At 34.0% G+C, this 18,659-nt stretch overlaps 1 protein-coding gene and 11 non-coding genes across 13 annotated transcripts in view; all 12 read left to right on the forward strand.

The window, feature by feature from the left end:
- LOC129225504 (cGMP-dependent protein kinase, isozyme 1-like) overlaps nucleotides 1-18,659 on the forward strand; it is an 82,423-nt gene that overhangs the window by 40,011 nt on the left and 23,753 nt on the right. The window lies entirely within an intron of this gene.
- On the forward strand, nucleotides 1,662-1,733 carry Trnah-gug (transfer RNA histidin (anticodon GUG)). The gene has a single exon. It is a non-coding gene; the product is annotated as a tRNA-His (tRNA).
- Trnah-gug (transfer RNA histidin (anticodon GUG)) lies at nucleotides 2,068-2,139 on the forward strand. Its single transcript has one exon. It is a non-coding gene; the product is annotated as a tRNA-His (tRNA).
- Nucleotides 2,471-2,542, forward strand: Trnah-gug (transfer RNA histidin (anticodon GUG)). The gene has a single exon. It is a non-coding gene; the product is annotated as a tRNA-His (tRNA).
- On the forward strand, nucleotides 3,284-3,355 carry Trnah-gug (transfer RNA histidin (anticodon GUG)). The gene has a single exon. It is a non-coding gene; the product is annotated as a tRNA-His (tRNA).
- On the forward strand, nucleotides 3,689-3,760 carry Trnah-gug (transfer RNA histidin (anticodon GUG)). The gene has a single exon. It is a non-coding gene; the product is annotated as a tRNA-His (tRNA).
- Nucleotides 4,096-4,167, forward strand: Trnah-gug (transfer RNA histidin (anticodon GUG)). The gene has a single exon. It is a non-coding gene; the product is annotated as a tRNA-His (tRNA).
- On the forward strand, nucleotides 4,923-4,994 carry Trnah-gug (transfer RNA histidin (anticodon GUG)). Its single transcript has one exon. It is a non-coding gene; the product is annotated as a tRNA-His (tRNA).
- Trnah-gug (transfer RNA histidin (anticodon GUG)) lies at nucleotides 5,329-5,400 on the forward strand. Its single transcript has one exon. It is a non-coding gene; the product is annotated as a tRNA-His (tRNA).
- Trnah-gug (transfer RNA histidin (anticodon GUG)) lies at nucleotides 5,734-5,805 on the forward strand. The gene has a single exon. It is a non-coding gene; the product is annotated as a tRNA-His (tRNA).
- Nucleotides 6,140-6,211, forward strand: Trnah-gug (transfer RNA histidin (anticodon GUG)). Its single transcript has one exon. It is a non-coding gene; the product is annotated as a tRNA-His (tRNA).
- Nucleotides 6,948-7,019, forward strand: Trnah-gug (transfer RNA histidin (anticodon GUG)). The gene has a single exon. It is a non-coding gene; the product is annotated as a tRNA-His (tRNA).

Below are 18,659 nucleotides of genomic sequence, written 5' to 3' on the forward strand. Positions count from 1 at the left end.
AAAAGTAAGTTATTGAAATTATTCTTCCGGTTTGGGGCGGCCGCGATCGTATAGTCGTTAGTACATTGCGTTGTGGCCGCAATAACCCAGGTTCGAATCCTGGTCACGGCAGCAGTGTCTGTTTTACTTTGCAATTTTTGTTTCTAAAGGTAATGCCAGTTTTGTACTCAGTATAGTTATTACTGCTCTGTATTCTAAAAATAGCAAAAAGACAAACAGGGCGGTAAAAGTGTCTTTCTTTTATAGAAAATTATTTTTAAATTTATTTTTTTCATAACTACATTTTTTGCTAGTCAAATAAAGGTCTATTGAACACGAAGAATTGTTCCGCATGGCGTCCTCAAAAAATATGCTTTTGTGAAAATTTATAGTAGACAAAAGTTTCCAGCCATTCATTAAACTATAATAAGTTTACTGAGGATTTTTTTTCAATAAGTGTCGGCAGCCGTGATCGTATAGTGGTTAGTACATAGCATTGTGGCCGCAATAACCCAGGTTCGAATCCTGGTCACGGCAGCAGTTTCTGTTTTACTTTTCAATTTTTGTTTCTAAAGGTAATGCCAGTTTTGTACTCAGTATAGTTATTACTGCTCTGTATTCTAACAAAAGCAAAACGACAAACAGGGCGGTAAAGGTGTGTTTTTTTCAATAAAAAATTATTTTTTAAGTTATTTTTTTAATAACAACATTTTCTGCTAGTGAAATAAAGGTCTATTGAACACGAAGACTTGTTCCGCATGGCGTCCTCAAAAAATATGCTTTTGTGAAAAGTTCTAGTAGACAAAAGTTTCCAGATATTCATTAAACTATAATAAGTTTACTGAGGATTTTTTTCCAATAAGTGTCGGCAGCCGTGATCGTATAGTGGTTAGTACATGGCGTTGTGGCCGCAGTAACCCAGGTTCGAATCCTGGTCACGGCAGCAGTTTCTGGTTTACTTTGCAATTTTTGTTTCTAAAGATAATGCCAGTTTTGTACTCAGTATAGTTATTACTGCTCTGTATTCTAACAATAGCAAAAAGACAAACAGGGCGGTAAAAGTGTGTTTTTTTATAGAAAATTATTTTTAAAGTTATTTTTTTCATAACAAAATTTTTTGCTAGTCAAATAAAGGTCTATTGAACACGAAGACTTGTTCCGCATGGCGTCCTCAAAAAATATGCTTTTGTGAAAATTTATAGTAGACAAAAGTTTCCAGCCATTCATTAAACTATAATAAGTTTACTGAGGATTTTTTTTTCAATAAGTGTCGTCAGCCGTGATCGTATAGTGGTTAGTACATGGCGTTGTGGCCGCAGTAACCCAGGTTCGAATCCTGGTCACGGCAGCAGTTTCTGGTTTACTTTGCAATTTTTGTTTCTAAAGATAATGCCAGTTTTGTACTCAGTATAGTTATTACTGCTCTGTATTCTAACAATAGCAAAAAGACAAACAGGGCGGTAAAAGTGTGTTTTTTTTATAGAAAATTATTTTTAAAGTTATTTTTTTTCATAACAAAATTTTTTGCTAGTCAAATAAAGGTCTATTGAACACGAAGACTTGTTCCGCATGGCGTCCTCAAAAAATATGCTTTTGTGAAAATTTATAGTAGACAAAAGTTTCCAGCCATTCATTAAACTATAATAAGTTTACTGAGGATTTTTTTTCAGTAAGTGTCGTCAGCCGTGATCGTATAGTGGTTAGTACATTGCGTTGTGGCCGCAATAACCCAGGTTCGAATCCTGGTCACGGCAGCAGTTTCTGGTTTACTTTGCAATTTTTGTTTCTAAAGATAATGCCAGTTTTGTACTCAGTATAGTTATTACTTCTCTGTATTCTAACAATAGCAAAAAGACAAACAGGGCGGTAAAAGTGTGTTTTTTTTTATAGAAAATTATTTTTAAAGTTATTTTTTTCATAACAAAATTTTTTGCTAGTCAAATAAAGGTCTATTGAACACGAAGACTTGTTCCGCATGGCGTCCTCAAAAAATATGCTTTTGTGAAAATTTATAGTAGACAAAAGTTTCCAGCCATTCATTAAACTATAATAAGTTTACTGAGGATTTTTTTTCAATAAGTGTCGGCAGCCGTGATCGTATAGTGGTTAGTACATAGCGTTGTGGCCGCAATATCCCAGGTTCGAATCCTGGTCACGGCAGCAGTATATGTTTTACTTTACAATTTTTGTTTCTAAAGGTATTATCAGTTTTGTACTCAGTGTACTTATTTCTGCTCTGTATTCTAACAATAGCAAAAAGACAAACAGGGCGGTAAAAGTGTTTTTTTAATAAAAAATTATTTTTTAAGTTATTTTTTTAATAACAACATTTTTTGCTAGTCAAATAAAGGTCTATTGAACACGAAGACTTGTTCCGCATGGCGCACCCAAAAAATATGCTTTTGTGAAAAGATCTAGTAGACAAAAGTTTCCAGCCATTCATTAAAGTATAATAAATTTACTGAGGATTTTGTTTCAATAAGTGTCGTCAGCCGTGATCGTATAGTGGTTAGTACATTGCGTTGTGGCCGCAATAACCCAGGTTCGAATCCTGGTCACGGCAGCAGTTTCTGTTTTACTTTGCAATTTTTTTTTCTAAAGGTAATGCCAGTTTTGTACTCAGTATAGTTATTACTGCTATGTATTCTAACAATAGCAAGAAGACAAACAGGGCGGTAAAAGTGTTTTTTTTTTTCATAAAAAAATTATTTTTAAAGTTATTTTTTTCATAACAACATTTTTTGCTAGTCAAATAAAGGTCTATTGAACACGAAGACTTGTTCCGCATGGCGTCCTCAAAAAATATGCTTTTGTGAAAATTTATAGTAGACAAAAGTTTCCAGCCATTCATTAAACTATAATAAGTTTACTGAGGATTTTTTTCAATAAGTGTCGGCAGCCGTGATCGTATAGTGGTTAGTACATTGCGTTGTGGCCGTATTAACCCAGGTTCGAATCCTGGTCACGGCAGCAGTGCCTGTTTTACTTTGCAATTTTTGTTTCTAAAGGTAATACCAATTTTGTACTCAGTATAGTTATTACTGCTCTGTATTCTAACAATAGCAAAAAGACAAACAGGGCGGTAAAAGTGTGTTTCTTTTATAGAAAATTATTTTTAAAGTTATTTTTTTCATAACCACATTTTTTGCTATTCAAATAAAGGTCTATTGAACACGAAGACTTGTTCCGCATGGCGTCCTCAAAAAATATGCTTTTTGTGAAAATTTATAGTAGACAAAAGTTTCCAGCCATTCATTAAACTATAATAAGTTTACTGAGGATTTTTTTTCAATAAGCGTCGGCAGCCGTGATCGTATAGTGGTTAGTACATTGCGTTGTGGCCGCAATAACCCAGGTTCGAATCCTGGTCACGGCAGCAGTTTCTGGTTTACTTTGCAATTTTTGTTTCTAAAGGTAATGCCAGTTTTGTACTCAGTATAGTTATTACTGCTATGTATTCTAACAATAGCAAGAAGACAAACAGGGCGGTAAAAGTGTTTTTTTTTCATAAAAAATTATTTTTAAAGGTATTTTTTTCATAACAACATTTTTTGCTATTCAAATAAAGGTCTATTGAACACGAAGACTTGTTCCGCATGGCGTCCTCAAAAAATATGCTTTTGTGAAAATTTATAGTAGACAAAAGTTTCCAGCCATTCATTAAACTATAATAAGTTTACTGAGGATTTTTTTTCAATAAGTGTCGTCAGCCGTGATCGTATAGTGGTTAGTACATTGCGTTGTGGCCGCAATAACCCAGGTTCGAATCCTGGTCACGGCAGCAGTTTCGGTTTTACTTTGCAATTTTTTTTTCTAAAGGTAATGCCAGTTTTGTACTCAGTATAGTTATTACTGCTATGTATTCTAACAATAGCAAGAAGACAAACAGGGCGGTAAAAAGTGTTTTTTTTTTCATAAAAAATTATTTTTAAAGGTATTTTTTTCATAACAACATTTTTTGCTATTCAAATAAAGGTCTATTGAACACGAAGACTTGTTCCGCATGGCGTCCTCAAAAAATATGCTTTTGTGAAAATTTATAGTAGACAAAAGTTTCCAGCCATTCATTAAACTATAATAAGTTTACTGAGGATTTTTTTTCAATAAGTGTCGGCAGCCGTGATCGTATAGTGGTTAGTACATTGCGTTGTGGCCGCAAGAACCCAGGTTCGAATCCTGGTCACGGCAGCAGTTTCTGTTTTACTTTGCAATTTTTGTTTCTAAAGGTAATGCCAGTTTTGTACTCAGTATAGTTATTACTGCTCTGTATTCTAACAATAGCAAAAAGACAAACAGGGCGGTAAAAGTGTGTTTTTTTTATAGAAAATTATTTTTAAAGTTATTTTTTTCATAACAAAATTTTTTGCTAGTCAAATAAAGGTCTATTGAACACGAAGACTTGTTCCGTATGGCGTCCTCAAAAAATATGCTTTTGTGAAAATTTATAGTAGACAAAAGTTTCCAGCCATTCATTAAACTATAATAAGTTTACTGAGGATTTTTTTCAATAAGTGTCGGCAGCCGTGATCGTATAGTGGTTAGTACATTGCGTTGTGTAGTACATTGCGTTGTGGCCGCAATAACCCAGGTTCGAATCCTGGTCACGGCAGCAGTGTCTGTTTTATTTTGCAATTTTTGTTTCTGAAGGTAATGCCATTTTTGTACTCAGTATAGTTATTACTGCTCTGTATTCTAACAATAGCGAAACGACAAACAGGGCGGTAAAAGTGTGTTTTTTTTATTAGAAAATTATTTTTTAAGTTATTTTTTTAATAACAACATTTTTTGCTAGTCAAAAAAAGGTCTATTGAACACGAAGACTTGTCCCGCATTGCGTAATCAAAAAATATGCTTTTGTGAAAATTTCTAGTAGACAAAAGTTTCCAGCCATTCATTAAACTATAAAACGTTTACTGCGGACTTTTTTTCAATAAGTGTCGTCAGCCGTGATCGTATAGTGGTTAGTACATTGCGTTGTGGCCGCAATAACCCAGGTTCGAATCCTGGTCACGGCAGCAGTGTCTGTTTTACTTTGCAATTTTTGTTTCTAAAGGCAATGCCAGTTTTGTACTCAGTATAGTTATTACTGCTCTGTATTCTAACAATAGCGAAACGACAAACAGGGCTGTAAAAGTGTGTTTTTTTTAATAGAAAATTATTTTTAAAGTTATTTTTTTCATAACTACATTTTTTGCTAGTCAAATAAAGGTCTATTGAACACGAAGACTTGTTCCGCATGGCGTCCTCAAAAAATATGATTTTGTGAAAATTTCTAGTAGACAAAAGTTTCCAGCCATTTATTAAACTATGATAAATTTACTGATTATTTTTTTTCAATAAGTGTCGTCAGCTGTGATCGTATAGTGGTTAGTACATTGCGTTGTGGCCGCAATAACCCAGGTTCGAATCCTGGTCACGGCAGCAGTGTCTGTTTTACTTTGCAATTTTTGTTTCTGAAGGTAATGCCAGTTTTGTACTCAGTATAGTTATTACTGCTCTGTATTCTAACAATAGCAAAACGACAAACAGAGCGGTTAAAGTGTGTTTTTTTTAATAAAAAATTATTTTTAATTTTTTTTTTTCATAACTACATTTTTTGCTAGTCAAATAAAGGTCTAATGAACACGAAGAATTGTTCCGCATGGCGTCCTCAAAAAATATGCTTTTGTGAAAATTTATAGTAGACAAAAGTTTCCAGCCATTCATTAAACTATAATAAGTTTACTGAGGATTTTTTTTCAATAACTGTAGTCAGCTGTGATCGTATAGTGGTTAGTACATTGCGTTGTGGCCGCAATAACCCAGGTTCGAATCCTGGTCACGGCAGCAGTGTCTGTTTTACTTTGCAATTTTTGTTTCTGAAGGTAATGCCATTTTTGTACTCAGTATAGTTATTACTGCTCTGTATTCTAACAATAGCGAAACGACAAACCGGGCGGTAAAAGTGTGTTTTTTTTAATAGAAAATTATTTTTTAACTTATTTTTTTAATAACAACATTTTTTGCTAGTCAAAAAAAGGTCTATTGAACACGAAGACTTGTCCCGCATGGCGTCCTCAAAAAATATGCTTTTGTGAAAATTTCTAGTAGACAAAAGTTTCCAGCCATTCATTAAACTATAAAACGTTTACTGCGGACTTTTTTTCAATAAGTGTCGTCAGCCGTGATCGTATAGTGGTTAGTACATTGCGTTGTGGCCGCAATAACCCAGGTTCGAATCCTGGTCACGGCAGCAATTTCTGCTTTACTTTGCAATTTTTGTTTCTAAAGTTAATGCCAGTTTTGTACTCAGTATAGTTATTACTGCTCTGTATTCTAACAATAGCAAAAAGACAAACAGGGTGGTAAAAGTGTGTTTCTTTTATAGAAAATTATTTTTAAAGTTATTTTTTTCATAACTACATTTTTTGCTAGTCAAATAAAGGTCTATTGAACACGAAGACTTGTTCCGCATGGCGTCCTCAAAAAATATGATTTTGTGAAAATTTCTAGTAGACAAAAGTTTCCAGCCATTTATTAAACTATAATAAGTTTACTGAGGATTTTTTTTTAAGAAGTGTCGTCAGCCGTGATTGTATAGTGGTTAGTACATTGCGTTGTGGCCGCAATAACCCAGGTTCGAATCCTGGTCACGTCCGCAGTTTCTGTTTTATTTTGCAATTTTTGTTTCTAAAGGTAATGCCAGTTTTGTACTCAGTATAGTTATTACTGCTCTGTATTCTAACAATAGCGAAACGACAAACAGGGCGGTAAAAGTGTTTTTTTTATAGAAAATTATTTTTAAAGTTATTTTTTTCATAACAACGTTTTTTGCTAGTCAAATAAAGGTCTATTGAACACGAAGACTTGTTCCGCATGGCGCCCTCAAAAAATATGCTTTTGTGAAAAGTTCTAGTAGACAAAAGTTTCCAACCATTCATTAAACTATAATAAATTTACTGAGGATTTTTTTTCAATATGTGTCGTCAGCCGTAATCGTATAGTGGTTAGTACATTGCGTTGTGGCCGCAATAACCCAGGTTCGAATCCTGGTCACGGCAGCAATTTCTGCTTTACTTTGCAATTTTTGTTTCTAAAGTTAATGCCAGTTTTGTACTCAGTATAGTTATTACTGCTCTGTATTCTAACAATAGCAAAAAGACAAACAGGGTGGTAAAAGTGTGTTTCTTTTATAGAAAATTATTTTTAAAGTTATTTTTTTCATAACTACATTTTTTGCTAGTCAAATAAAGGTCTATTGAACACGAAGACTTGTTCCGCATGGCGTGCTCAAAAAATATGATTTTGTGAAAATTTCTAGTAGACAAAAGTTTCCAGCCATTTATTAAACTATAATAAGTTTACTGAGGATTTTTTTTTTAAGAAGTGTCGTCAGCCGTGATCGTATAGTGGTTAGTACATTGCGTTGTGGCCGCAATAACCCAGGTTCGAATCCTGGTCACGTCCGCAGTTTCTGTTTTATTTTGCAATTTTTGTTTCTAAAGGTAATGCCAGTTTTGTACTCAGTATAGTTATTACTGCTCTGTATTCTAACAATAACAAAAAGACAAACAGGGCGGTAAAAGTGTTTTTTTTTTATAGAAAAACATTTTTAAACTTATTTTTTTAATAACAACTTTTTTGCTAGTCAAATAAAGGTCAGTTGAACACAAAGACTTGTTCCGCATGTCCTCCTCAAAAATGTGCTTTTGTGAAAATAAATAGTAGACAAAAGTTTCTAGCCATTTATTAAACTATGATAAATTTACTGATTATTTTTTTTCAATAAGTGTCGTCAGCCGTTGTCGTATAGTGGTTAGTACATTGCGTTGTGGCCGCAATAATCCAGGTTCGAATCGTGATCACGGCAGCAGTAGGGTTTTGTGGAGGAAAGTGGTTAATGGGGTAAAGTGGTTATTCGTCAAGTAAATGGTTATAGCTTGGAAATAAATGTTCGAGTGAATGTGAAAATTTTATTGTAGAGTAGGGCACTTAGAAACTACATTTTAAATACAAAATTTTAAAACTGGCAAAATTTTATTTGGTAAAAAAAAAAATATTTTGTGTGAATATGAAATTTTTTTAAATCTAAACACCTCTTTTAACTTACTTGGGAAATTTTGTTTGTTAGAATTATGAACAGATGGACTGCATAAGAAGCTTCCTACATGTCTCAAGAACTCTTACTCATTAGCAGTTAGCTGAATCTATTTTAGATAATTTTTTAGAACAATTTAAGTAAGATGGGGTAAAGTGGTCATAATATTAGGCTTAACAGATATTGTTCTTCTAATGTCACTTAATCGTTAAGTATAAGGAAAATATAAATCAAATAATAATTACACTTAATATGTATTGTTTTTACAGTAAACGGGGTTAAATATACCGGTATATGCATATGCATAAACATATACTCGTGTAGGCACGTATATTGACGTATTCACGTAAATGCACCAATAAATACGTATATGGGTATCTGCAAGTATTTTTAATCTATGCAGATATACATTCGACTATACACTTACTCATATATATATATATATATATATATATATATATAAACACTTATATACTCAGGTAGACACGAATATACGCGTACGTACTCTAGTAAGACACTTATATACAAGCATATGATATACAAGTAAACAGGGTGTGTTTAAACTTTTGGGAAACTTATTAAAATGTGTTAGAGGGGAGGATAAGAAGCAAGGATCATAAGGAACGTATGTTCACAAACACAATGCAGACGCGCTACATGCACGCAAAGCCAGAAACTGCTGGATGCAAAACAGGTCAGAAATTTATTACACAAATAAAATTTTACACAACATTTTAGGTCTCAAGAAAGCTTTAAAGCGATTGATGAAATTTGTGGCCTGCAGCTGTAATACATGAATGTCTCAATCACAAAGCACTCTCCGTTACAATAACGAGACTTTTGAAAGAGTTTCATCTGTCGCTGCGCCTTTGTTGCGATGCTTGTATTAGGGCTACTACAGGCCGTAACTTTTAACAACTGCTCTAAATATTTCTTAAAAACTAAAATGTTGGGTAAAATCATCTTTGTGTAACAAAATTGCGAGTTGTTTGCATCCATCAGTTTTTGGCTTTGTGTGCATGTATCGCGTCAGCGAACGTAAGTTCCTTAAAATTCTTTGCTTCTTATCCTCCCCTCTCACACTCCTTAGATTTTTGTCCAAGAGCTTGGATTCATTCTGTTAGTACACATGTACATAATCTTATACACTCGTGTATACATACATGTACTGCTGTATACACATAAACGTACGTATATACGTCTATACAGGTATATAATCGTACTTGCACGTATACATACGTATATACTCGTGCTTCACAATATATATATATATATATATATATATATATATATATATATATATATATATATATATATATATATATATTTATGAGTAGACACGTACCCCCCAAACACGCACTGGATGTATCCACGAATTAATTCATGTATACCCGTATATGTGTGTATGTACACTCATATATCCGTGTATACGTCTACCTACACTTATATACTCAGGCATGCACGTATGTACTCGAGATACAAGTGCATACACGCATATGATGATCGTTTACACGTGTATATACCCGTACGTACAATGACAAGCATATACTCGTGCAGACACACAATGCTTGTGCATATACTTGTAACTATACAAATAACCGAAATATACGAATATTAGAGTTGTTTATAATGGTTTTGTATTTATTTTTAACTAGCCGCCTTCGGCGACCAGCTGGTCCGCCTTTTTACGCCATTCGCCTTTTTGCGCCAGGGGAGCCGCCTTCGGCGCCTGCTTACACAATTTAGCGACGGTATTAATCAATGTTTTTTTATATTATCATTCGCCTTTTTACGCCAATGTTGCCGCCTTCGGCGCCTGCTTAAATAAATTTCGTGGCGGTATCAATCAATCTATATCTAATTACATCATTAGTAGTTTGAATAAAATATTTTCTAGACCTATCTCCAGTTCCGTCGTTTGGAATACTTTTCATGGAGGGGAGGGGAGACACAAACGGTGTACTTTTCATGCAAATTTTGTCGAAAAATAACAAAAAGCACTCCCACTTTTATGTGAAAGCATTGTTTTTTCAAAGTCGTGGTGTGCGTGGGGGGGGGGGCATTGACAGCCCGTTGAAGTACCTTAAATGACGGGCAAGTCTCTTTCTTGCTGCCCATCTACTATATCGACCTCTATATTTGTCTATCTATCTGTCTATCTATACGATCTATTCATATCTACCTCCGACAGTAATTAACAATCTTTTTTATTTATATAAGTATTAATTCGAAAAAAAAAAAACATTTTTTGTTCACTCAATCTCTATCTCTGTGTCTACCTAACCTAAACGCCAATGCGTAACAAAAACACAGATCATGCAAAAACTCGCGGGCTTTATTTAATCAAAATAGCCCGCAAAAAAAAAAGGCTCTATGTTTTCCGTAGTGTGCAAAAAGTAACGCTTTAAAAAAAAAATAAAAAACTAAAAAAAAAAAAGGTGAAGAGCAGGCAAAAGATTTCAGTTGGATCACGTGATGAGGTAAGTTCGGAACTCAGTCGGCAAGCGAACAGCTCGCGTTCCGTTCTGCATTAAAAAAATTGTAAAAAAAAACTATTGCGTATTTTTAAAAACTTTTTTCTTCTGAAGGGGACAGAATGTTTTTACTATTACTAACTAAAATTTTAGAATTAAAGGGCTCAATACTTTTCGCACGATGAGTTTCGAAAAAATCTAAACCCAGAAAAAAATGCAAATTAAAGGTTTTTTCAAAAATCTATAAAAAATACAAAAATTGCTCTATCTTCAAAATGTTTTCATTTATCAAATTTAAAATAAAATTCTCTACACTATAGTACAAAAAATATTCGTCTGGCGTGATTGGTTCAGGCTCTGTGAGGTTAAAAGTGCTAAAAATCACATCAAACATTAAATAACTTTTTTTCTAATTAAAATATCAAAAATCGAAGCCCGAGGTGCATATCTTCGGCAAAAACTGCACCTGTATACTAAATTTCATCTTTCTAAGCCTTATCGTTTTCCTGGGATGCACGCCACAAACACACACACACACACACACATCTTATTTTATTATATGTATAGATAAAGAGATATATTGTTTTATATTTATGTACTAGTGATACCCGCACGGCTTTGCCCGTAATAGAAAAATCAAAAGGTCTTTTGGTTCGCCTGTATATTTGCAAATAATGTATGGTGAATTTTCTCGCCAATTGGCTTGTGCCCATGTTACGGTTCCACGTTATGATAATTTCGTAATTTATGATATTTTTTTTTAATTGGAATAAAAAAGGAACCACATCGAATTTTCGAAAAATCGCTTCGAGGTGCACACCCCCAGGCTACAAACTAACTTCGTGCCAAATTTCATGAAAATCGGCCGAACGGTCTAGGCGCTATGCGCGTCACAGACATCCTATAGACATCCAGACATCCTCCGGACAGAGAGACTTTCAGCTTTATTATTAGTAAAGAAGAAAAGAAAAGAAGAAAGATAAAGAAGTAAAGAAAAGAAAGGTAATTTTCAGAACAAATTCTTTCCCATTTTATTAAATTTCTGTGAAAAATGGGCTTAAAATTGGAATAGAAAAAGAAAAAATCGAATTTTCGAAAAATCGCTTCGAGGTGTACACCCACATGCTACAAACTAACTTTGTGCCAAATTTCATGAAAATCGGCCGAACGGTCTAGGCGCTATGCGCGTCACAGACATCCTACGTACATCCAGACATCCAGACATCCTCCGGACAGAGAGACTTTCAGCTATATTATTAGTAAAGACTATGACCACTTCACCCCATGCTGTGACCACTTTCCCCCACCCCATGGGGTAAAGTGGTCATAAATACAGAGGGAAAAGAAAGTGTTATAAAACTATTTAAATCAATATTTATTTTCCTAAAACTCAATGTACTGTGTTTTTTAATAATGCAATGCAAAATAAAAACAAAACAAAAATGTTTAAAGAATTTATTGTATTTATTATTCACATAATTTGAAAACCTAAGATTTTATGACCACTTTACCCCACCAGACCCTATCTGTTTTACTTTGCACTTTTTGTTTCTACAGATAATGCCAGTTTTGTACTCAGTATAGTTATTACTGCGCTGTATTCTAATAATCGCAAAAAGACAAACAGGACGGTAAAAGTGTGTTTTTTTTATAGAAAATTATTTTTAAAATTATTTTTTTAATAACAACTTTTATTGCAAGTCAAATAAAGGTCAGTTGAACACAAACACTTCTTCCGCAAGTCCTCCTCAAAAAATGTGCTTTTGTGAAAATAAATAGTAGACAAAAGTTTCCAGCCATTCATTAAACTATGACAAATTTACTGAGGATTTTTTTTCAATTAGTGTCGTTAGCCGTGATCGTATAGTGGTTCGTACATTGCGTTGTGGCCGCAGTAACCCAGGTTCAAATCCTGGTCGCGGCCGCAGTATCTGTTTTACTTTTATTTTTTTTGTTTCTAAAGATAATGCCAGTTTTGTACTCAGTAAAGTTATTACTGCTCTGTATTATCAGAATAGCAAAAAGAGAAACAGGGCGAGAAAAGTATTTTTTTTTAAATTATTTTCAAACTTACTTTTTTATAACAAGCCGCAATAACCCAGCGGCTTGTAGCCGTAATAACCCAGGTTCGAATCCTGGTCACGGCAGCAGTTTGTGTTTTACTTTGCAATTTTTGTTTCTAAAGGTAATGCCAGTTTTGTACTCAGTATAGTTATTACTGATCTGTATTATCAGAATAGCAAAAAGACAAAAAGGCCGGGAAAAGTGTTTCTTTTAAAATCATTTTTAAACTTTTTTTTAATAACAACTTTTTTTGCTAGTCAAATAAAGGTCTATTGAACAGGAAGACTTGTTCCACATGTCGTCCTCAAAAAATATGCTTTTGTGAAAATTAATAGTAGACAAGAGTTTCCAAACATTCACTAAAATATGATAAATTTACTAAGGATTTTTTTTCGATAAGAGACGTCAGCTGTGATCGTTTAGTGGTTAGTCCATTGCGTTGTGGCCGCAATAACCCAGGTTCGAATCCTGGTCACGGCAGTATTTTATGCCTGCCGCTTGTTGTTTTTTCAGAAAACTCCGACTGCGTTCGATAACAGTTGTTAACTATTTGTAATCCTTACTTATTAAAAAGCAAAAAGGAAGAGCACTAATTTGTAGTACTTTCAAAAGAATGTTCTTCAAAAATAATTTTTTGCCAATAAATTCTATAGCAAGTATAAGAGATATATCGAGCAAATTATGATCTTTCACGTATATGATGTACTATGCTTCTTTGTATTACTAAACAAAAAACAGTAAAAGCTTCAATTTTTTCTTATAAAGTTACATCGATATTATTGAATTATTTTTCCGGTTTTTGGTGGCCATGATCCTATAGTGGTTATTACATTGGGTTGAGGCCGCATTAGCCCAGGTTCGAATCCTGGTCGCGGCAGCAGTATCCGGTTTTCTTTTATCTTTTTGTTTCTAAAGGTAATGCCAGTTTTGTACTCAGTATAGTTATGACTGCTCTGTATTCTAACAATAGCAAAAAGACAAACAGGGCGGTAAAAATTTTTTTTTTATAGAAAACTATTTTTAAAATTATTTTTTTAATAAAAACTTTTTTTGCTAGTCAAATAAAGGTCTATTGAACACGAAGACTTATTCCGCATGGCGGTCTCAAAAAATATGCTTTTGTGAAAATTTATAGTAGACAAAAGTTTCCAGCCATTTATAAAACTATAATAAGTTTACTGAGGATTTTTTTTCGATCAGTGTCGTCAGCCGTGCTCGTATAGTGGTAAGTACATTGCGTTGTGGCAGCAATAACCCAGGTTCGAATCCTGGTCGCGGCAACAGTAACTGTTTTATTTTTATCTTTTTGTTTCTAAAGATAATGCCAGTTTTGTACTCAGTATAGTTATTACTGCTCTGTATTCTAACAATAGCAAAAAGACAAACAAGGCTTTAAAAGTGTGTTTTTTTTCTATAGAAAAATATTTTTAAACTTATTTTTTTAATAACAACTTTTTTTGCTAGTCAAATAAAGGTCAGATGAACACAAAGACCTGTTCCGCATGTCCTCCTCAAAAAATGTGCTTTTGTGAAAATAAATAGTAGACAAAAGTTTCCAGCCATTCATTAAACTATGATAAATTTACTGAGGATTTTTTTCAATAAGTGTCGTCAGCCGTGATCGTATAGTGTTTAGTGCATTGCGTTGTGGCCGCAATAACCCAGGTTCGAATCCTGGTCACGGCCAGCAGTTTCTGTTTTACTTTGCAATTTTTGTTTCTAAAGGTAATGCCAGTTTTTTACTCAGTATAGTTATTACTGATCTGTATTATGAGAATAGCAAAAAGACAAACAGTGCGGGAAAAGTGTTTTTCTTTAAATTATTTTCAAATTAATTTTTTTAAAAAAAACTTTTTTTCCTCGTCAAATAAAGGTCTATTGAACACGTAGACTTGTTCCGCATGGCGTCTTCAAAAAATATGCTTTTGTGAAAACTAATAGTAGACAAAAGTGTCCAACCATTCATTAAACTATAATAAATTTACCAAGGATTTTTTTTCTGTAAGGGTCGCCAGCTGTGATCGTTTAGTGGTAAGTACATTGCGTTGTGGCCGCAATAACCCAGGTTCGAATCGTGGTCACGGCAGTATTGTATGCCTGCCGCTTGTTGTTTCTTAAAAAAACTTCGATTGCGTTCGATAGCAATTACTAAATATTTGTAATCCTTACTTATTAAAAAACAGAAAGGAAGAGCACGAAGCTGTAGTACTTTCAAAAGGATGTTCTTCAAAAATAATTTTTTGCCAATAAATTCTATAGCAAGTATAACAGAGATATATCGAGCAAATTATGATCCTTTACAGACGTATTTAATGTAATATGCTTCTTTGTATTAACAAAAAAAACCAATAAATAAAAGCATCTATTTTTTTCTTAAAAGTTACATCGATATATTGCAATTCTTCTCCCGGTTTCGGGCGGCCGTAAGCGTATTGTGGATAGTACGTTGCGTTGTGGCCGCAATAATACAGGTTCGAGTCCTGGTCACGGCAACAGTGTCTGTTTTACATCGCACGTTCTTTTCCGGTTTTAATTCCATCTGCGTACTCAGAATAGTTAATACTACTCTGTATTCTTACAATAGCAAAAACACAAAAAGAACAGTGCACGTGTTTATTTTTTTGAGGGAAATGATGTTCAAACATAATTTTTTTAACTATATTTCCCCTAGAAAATTAAAAGTACATTTTTTAGAACACAAAAACTTCTTCGGCACGTCGCCCTCGATGGATCCATTTTTGTTAAACCTAAAAAAATAAAATAATTTCTATTAATTTATAAAAACTATGATAATATTTACAAAGGATTTTTTTTCGGTTTGCGTCCGTTGGCCGTGATCGTATAGTGGTTAGTACATTGCGTTATGAACGCTATAACCCAGTTCGAATCCTGTTCACTGCAGCAGTTTCTGTTTTACTTTGCACTTTTAATTTCTAAAGATAATGTCAGCTTTGTACTCAATATCACGGGACGCGGAAGCGTCCCGCCGTCAAGGTAACTGAACGTCAGCAGCCAACAAAAGCAAACCCACCGCCAAAGACGAAAGAAAATAAAAGCGACCAGGAACAGTTTACAAGACAGAACAAGTGGAGTTTTTCTGGGTTTTTCACCCTTCTGTAACTCAGCCGCATGAAGACCCCCGGAGTTGATTTTTGGTGCACTCAATCTCTAGTGACCCCTGACGCCGTAAACCAAAATACAATCCCCCTGGACCGTCAGGGGGAGGAGGAATGTAAGTTATAAAATAGCTGTTCAAAGAAGTTTTCGCTTTCTTTGACAGGGCTACAACCCAGACGAAAAAAAGAATCAAGCTAAAATTTCGCACACACATTCCTTTTACCCTACTGATGTGCCTTTTGTGCCATTTGACCCCCGTCCCCCTCGTTTTTCCCCCCCAATTCATACCTTCCCGAGGTTCTGCAGCTGCCCCCCCCCCCCCGGTGGCTATGGTAATGATTTTTTGTATACTTATTCTTGGGGGGCCATCGAGGACATATACAAAAATTCAAACCTCAGGGACATCATGGGCCGGACTACTTAAAGTTTGAAAATCATTAATTTCCCCTAAATTCATATGTACTTACTCTCAGCTTATAGGGTTTGTTAATCTCTGACTGCAATTGCGAGGCTAGAACAGATCTAAGATCTAACGATTATTCAAAAGTTGTCTTTGTAAATGAAATTTAATCAAGACTAATTAAACAGATCTAACTATTGCAACTAGACGTTAAATCGTGGATATCACAGATTTGCCACAGCGACTGTGCATGCGCGCGGACTCAGCTCATTGGGCTTTCTGTTTTAAGAATCTATGTAGTTTGTTTATATTTAAGCAGAGAAACATTAATGAATAAGAACAAAATACAGTCCATCCTCCCCCCCCCCTTTCCCCAGTTTCGCCGATACCAAATTTCTTTTCTTCCTGTTTTTCAGTTTTGATATATTTAAGGGGGAAGAAATTCTAAGTGTCGGCGAAACTGGTATTAAACCATGAAAATATTTTGCGTGACATATTTTATGTTATTTTATGTAACTGTACGCACATGTATATGATACATCTAACTTTATAATCGAAAACGAAAAATAGCACTTATTTATTGGTTTGCTTATTTTCTAAATTAATGCATTTTTCACAAACATAACACATTATGAATTGAAATATATGATGTGTGTGGATATCCGTGTTTTGCAGTAATTTGTTAACAGACAAAATTTTTGCAATTTGTTTAAGCAAGACTTTTAAAATGAGCTACGTCCACGCGCATACACAGTCGCTGTGGCAAATTTGTGACATCTTCTGACTCATTCAAATTTAAAATATTTAAAGACTTGTTTTTTCTTTTTTCTTTTTTTTGCATGGTCATAACATACGTTATTTAGTCTTTTTAGTGTACTTTTAAAACAAAACTAGGTATTAAACAAGACAAAGAATTCCATCAAAAGAAAGATAAATCACCCAACAATTAAAATTATCTCACAAAACGTAAAATTCGCAATTTAAGAAAAGAAGTCATTAAATAAACGCTAGATTGATATAAACCGCAAGCTGTAAAACATTAAAAAAATTTTTTTTATGAAATTGTTGAATATTCCATCAAATAAAGAAACTGTCATAGAATTTATAGCGAATTTGTAAAATACTTAAAAACAATATAATTTAAAATATAGTATTTTATTATCCAAGCAGTTTTCTTTGCAACAAAGAAGATACAAGAATTGCAATAAAATTTAAACGACCCAATTCTCACCAAACGAACATAGAATCATACTGGTCAGAAAATAACATAATGTAAAATTAAGCATGCCATTATTGTTCCTTAAAAACACAAAGCCACGTTGTTTCAATTGAATGTTTATGACTTGAAATTCTCAATTCTAAAAATACAGACAAAATGATAATATCAATGCAAAAAGATGTGATATCTCAGCAAAAACAACCCTGTTGTAAAAATTTCCCCGCCAAGAAAACCTTTAACTCTTCCCCACAAAAAAGAAAGCCTTCATCCTTAACCAAAAAAACCTCAGCCTTAAAAAGTCATGATATCTAGTTTGCTCGCCAAGTATCTGTCAAACTATCATCCTCCATGTTTTCCTCTTTCATCACACCTATTTCCGTTAGATCCTCACCCCACCAACAACTCCTCAGAAATATGGATAGATCCTTTAATTTGTTTATCTAGTTTGGCGATAAGCTTTTTGCTCACCAAGCAACCACCTCAAGTGGAAAAGCTTCCCGCCAAACAAGATAAACAACTTAAAGGATTTATCGATATTTCTGAAGAGTTGAAGGTGGGAGGAGGATCTAACGGAAGTAGGTGTGATGAAAGATGAGAGCAGGAAGGATGATAGTTTGGCAGATACTTGGCGGGCAAACTAGATATCATGACTTTTTAAGGCTGAGGTTATTTTGGTTAAGGATGAAGGCTTTCTTTTTTGTGGGGAAGAGTTAAAGGTTTTCTTGGCGGGGAAATTTTTACAACACGGTTGTTTTTGCTGAGATAGTTATTATTGCTCTGTGTATTCTCACAATAGCAAAAAGACAAACAGGGCGGGAGAAGCGTTTTTTTTTTTTTTGGATAAAAAATTATTTTCAAACTTATTTTTTTAATTACAACTTTTGTTGCTAGTCAAACAAAGGTCTATTGAACACAAAAACTTGTTCTGCATGTCGTTCTCAAAAAAATGTGCTTTTGTGAAAATTAAAAGTAGCAAAATTTTTCAGCCATTCATTAAACTATGATAAATTTACTAAGGATTCTTTTTCGATAAATGACGTCAGCCTTGGTCGTATAGTGGTTAGTACCTTGCGTTGTAGCCATAATAACCCAGGCTCGAATCCTTGTCGCGGCAGTATTGTTACGTTCCGCTTGTTGTTTATTCAAAAAACTCCGACTGAGTTCGAGAACATTTTCCACCTCTTTGTAATTCTTACTTACTCAAAACCGGAAAAGAAAAGCACAAAGCGTTAGTATTTTCAAAAGAATGCTCATCAAAAATATTTTTTTTGTCAACAAATCCTTTAGCAAGTACAACAGAGATATATCGAGCAAATTATGATATTTTAC

Source organism: Uloborus diversus, chromosome 7 (genome assembly GCF_026930045.1).
Source record: "Uloborus diversus isolate 005 chromosome 7, Udiv.v.3.1, whole genome shotgun sequence".
Classification (NCBI taxonomy): Eukaryota; Metazoa; Arthropoda; class Arachnida; order Araneae; family Uloboridae; genus Uloborus; species Uloborus diversus.